Below are 4,296 nucleotides of genomic sequence, written 5' to 3' on the forward strand. Positions count from 1 at the left end.
TTGTGGTCTAGTGCCTCTTTTCAGGTCTTTCCTGATTAGCCTTATATGATCTCTTTATCTCATATTAATGTATTGTTTTAGTGTAATCCGCATGTTTTGCTAATTCTACCATTCTGCTGCCATTTCTGCTGCATGTGCTTTGACATTTGGAATATTTATCATACGTGTCCAATTGTCTCCTCTATTTTTATTGTCGGTAAAGCGTCACAGTGGAGTACTCTATGCACTACATATTACCTGTGCATAATTCCAAATCACAGGCAGGTGAGCCTGGTACGGTAGAGAAGACCCGGTAGTTAAAAATCTAGCATAAAAAGGAAATACGTAATTTTTCAATATAGTGCGTGCGCATAAAAACAGAGAAACTTGTAGCCATGGAGACCACATATAAGGAGATGCACATTAAATAACCACAATGTGCCATAATGGACACAATGAGTAAGACACAATATAGTACAAATGTGACATGATGACTCACTAGCTAGGAATGGACTTAAAGCTCACACTATAGAATGTGGGATTCACAAAGGAGTGTGGCGAGTACAGTAGTCACAACAATTGCTGTACAAATTACAGTGAATTTGTTACAATGTAAAAGTACAGGTAAAGAATAAATCAGCAGCCCAAATCTCTCTTGTCCTGATAGCTTGTTACAATTTATTAGCGCAGATAGGAAATAAATCAGCAGTCCAAAATATCTCTCCTGTCCTGACAGTTTACCAAAAATGTCTGTGTGCAAGAGTATATAGAAAAAAAGTATGCATTCCTGCTGCTTTGAAGTAAAAGAGTTGTGTGCCGCCCCCGTGCTAGCCAGCGCTGCTCAGATCCGGGACCTACGGTATGGCTCGAGGGGTTCCCCGGACCCGGGGGTCTCACGGTCACTCCGAATAAAAGGGGGGCGTATTTGTACGGGATTGATTGTAGAATGTCTGTGACGCCACCAACGGTGTGTGGTGAAGTGGGACACCACTGCTGCTGTTGTGGGACACCCGGGGGAGATGTAATGGCAGCCGGATGTTAACCCCTCCGTGGGTAGGGATGGTTGCCCCGGGGCCTAGTGTCTCTGTGCAGGGTTTGGCAACGGCAGGGCCTTGCACGCCCAGATGAACCAGGGGATAGTTGGTTACTCACAATTGAATAAATCACACGAGTCTTTTGGTAAACCAAGGTGCTGGTGGCCGGCCGCCGCCGCGGCCGGTTGTACTCTGGTCCGCTCACCCGGGCTGGTGATCTCTATCCTTTCCTCTGCACTGTTTTGTGTATTGTGGGCTGCCTGGTTTGGAACTCAGGAGTCAGCTCCCGGCTTGCTGTGTATTTAAGGATCCATGCCCGCTGACCCGTGAGATCTATGGCTCCTGGCGGTTGCCCTATCCCTCTCTGTGGGTGGTTGTCTGCTTTTGGGACTTTGGTTAGGACAGAACCTATAATACTGCCCTCAATCGGTTAATTAGCTGGTTTTGGTCCTGGCTTCAGGGTCCGAGTACCCCCTCTGTGAACGGTTTCCGGTCGGGTCTCCGGTGTCGGTACCGGTGGGCTCCAACCCTTTTCCGGTCCTCCTCGGATCTGCCGAGCTGTCTTCCCGTCTCCTGCTGACGGAGACCACCGTCTGCCACCTAGCCAAGGTACCAGGGCTCCGACCCTGGCACCGTTCAACTTGAACTTCCACTGCTGGAGCTACACCTAGCTCCAGCCCACACTCCTCTCCACTTGAACTCTAAAACTGCACTGAATCTTCACCGCTTGTTTTCCTACCCCGGGCTGTCTAGACCCCTAGGTGGGCGTTTCCTTACCGCCTGGTCCCGCCCAGTGGTGTGCCTGTCTTGCCCTAAGGGGGGTGACTAGGGTTTCAGGTCGGCTGTGTGTAACCTAGGTGAGGGAAGGTGTTATGCGGGGGCCTATGTGTGACTACCTGGTTTTGCCAGGGCGTCAGTTGCACCATAATTTTTTTGCACAACTGCCTAAAACGTTTGCACAGCACTGTATATCATACAAATGCTATAATACACTAATCGTAGCTTTCAGAAATGTGTCTTTGCAAGTACAAATAAAGAGGTAAGGCTACTTTCACACATCAGTTTTTTCCCATCAGGTACAATCCGGAAAAAAAAGGGTAAACCGGATCCGGTATCGCATCCGGTTTATCCCCATAGACTTGCATTGTAACCGGATTGTACCTGATGGCTTTGCGGTGCATCCGGTTTTTTCCGGATGCGGCAAAATAATTAAATGCGGCGGCCGGATAGAACGTTCCATGTAACGTTTTTTTGCCCCTTAAAAAAACCGCAACCGGATCCGGCACAATGCGGCATTGTCTACAATGATTGTCTATGCATGCCGGATCCGGCGCGATGCGGTTTAAACCGGATGCGGCCACCGCATCCGGTTTGGTAAACAGAGCATGCGCAATTTTTTTTTTTTTTTCATCACAAATCATATAAAAGCCTTCTGCACATTCTACACACTTCCTGCCGTTCGTTCCTGCCTTCAAGTTCTGCTGTCCTCCAGTCCAGTGCTCCAGGGAAGAGGTAATGTCCACAGTACTGAGCTGCGTACATGTACTTAGACATATTTTTTTTTTTTACAGGTGCAGTGTTGCAGTCAGCTACTCTTGTGGTCCAGCCAGTTGCTGTTGAATCGAGGTCTGTCCTGTCCCTGTGTGCGGTGGGTGGAGTACAGCGTTCCTGGGCTGAGGTAATATCCACAGTACTGTCCACAGATCACTGTTCTGAGCTGCGTACATGTACTTAGACATATTTTTTTTTTTTACAGGTGCAGTGTTGCGGTCAGCTACTCTTGTGGTCCAGCCAGTTGCTGTTGAATCGAGGTCTGTCCTGTCCCTGTGTGCGGTGGGTGGAGTACAGCGTTCCTGGGCTGAGGTAATGTCCACAGTACTGTCCACAGATCACTGTTCTGAGCTGCGTACATGTACTTAGACATATTTTTTTTTTTACAGGTGCAGTGTTGCGGTCAGCTACTCTTGTGGTCCAGCCAGTTGCTGTTGAATCGAGGTCTGTCCTGTCCCTGTGTGCGGTGGGTGGAGTACAGCGTTCCTGGGCTGAGGTAATGTCCACAGTACTGTGCACAGATCACTGTTCTGAGCTGCGTACATGTACTTAGACATATTTTTTTTTTTACAGGTGCAGTGTTGCGGTCAGCTATTCTTGTGGTCCAGCCAGTTGCTGTTGAAGCGAGGCCTGTAAAAAAAACAAGCGATGTCGTCTTCTGGTAGCCCTCCCTCCTGTTCACAAACTGAGGTTTTTTTTTTTTTTTTTTGGTGTTTTTTTTTTAAGAAAAAAAAAAGTTTTAAAAAAAAAAAAATTCCACAGGTTGCAGAAACATCACAGGAGGTGCTGCCAGAAGTGGACGAAAGGGGTGGAGAAATCCACGGAGCGGGCGGTCAGAGTGTAAGTTTCATACATGAATTGATTACCACAGCACACCAAACACATAAAAGTAAATAATGGTTTTTTTTTTTCTTCACTAAAGGCTTCCAGTTCTAGGGCTCACGATAGAGCTCCTCCAAGATCGTCTCAGGGTCGGCGTCGAGGTGGCGGTGGTCATAGTGTAAGAAAATAACATTTTTTTTTTTTTGTTTCATGTCTGTGTGAATTGCTTTTTTTTTTTTTTTTGGTGTTTTTTTTTTAAGAAAAAAAAAAAGTTTAAAAAAAAAAGAAATTCCACAGGTTGCAGAAACATCACAGGAGGTGCTGCCAGAAGTGGACGAAAGGGGTGGAGAAATCCACGGAGCGGGCAGTCAGAGTGTAAGTTTCATACATGAATTGATTACCACAGCACACCAAACACATAAAAGTAAATAATGTTTTTTTTTTTTCTTCACTAAAGGCTTCCAGTTCTAGGGCTCACGATAGAGCTCCTCCAAGACCGTCTCAGGGTCGGCGTCGAGGTGGCGGTGGTCATAGTGTAAGAAAATAACATTTTTTTTGTTGTTTCATGTCTGTGTGAATTGCTGTCTAATATTTTTTTTTGTTCTTTTTTCTTTCTTTGAACAGGCATCACAGCGTGCTCCCGATTCTGACGGTGAGGAGGCCGGATGTATCAACATCGACCTCCTCATCGATGAAGTTAGAGAGAGGGAGCCGTTGTGGAACATGGCTGACCGCCGCCACGCTGATACTATCGTAACCCGTCGACTCTGGGACGAGGTATGCCACGCAGCGATAGAAGGTTGGGAGGAGCTCAATTCTCGGGCCCAGAAGAAAGCGCGTAAGTATTCACAGTTCAGTAGGTTATGCTGCAGGATGTAATGTGTTGTATACTAACCACTTTGTGCTTTCC

General features: G+C 46.8%; 1 long non-coding RNA gene across 1 annotated transcript; it reads left to right on the forward strand.

Moving 5' to 3' along the window:
• Nucleotides 1-2,971: 2,971 nt before the first annotated feature.
• Nucleotides 2,972-3,405, forward strand: LOC142295305 (uncharacterized). The gene is made up of 3 exons (XR_012751412.1): nt 2,972-3,060; nt 3,138-3,254; nt 3,327-3,405. It is a non-coding gene; the product is annotated as an uncharacterized LOC142295305 (long non-coding RNA).
• The last annotated feature ends 891 nt before the right edge of the window (nt 3,406-4,296 follow it).

This window comes from Anomaloglossus baeobatrachus, chromosome 3 (assembly GCF_048569485.1).
Source record: "Anomaloglossus baeobatrachus isolate aAnoBae1 chromosome 3, aAnoBae1.hap1, whole genome shotgun sequence".
Taxonomy (NCBI): Eukaryota; Metazoa; Chordata; class Amphibia; order Anura; family Aromobatidae; genus Anomaloglossus; species Anomaloglossus baeobatrachus.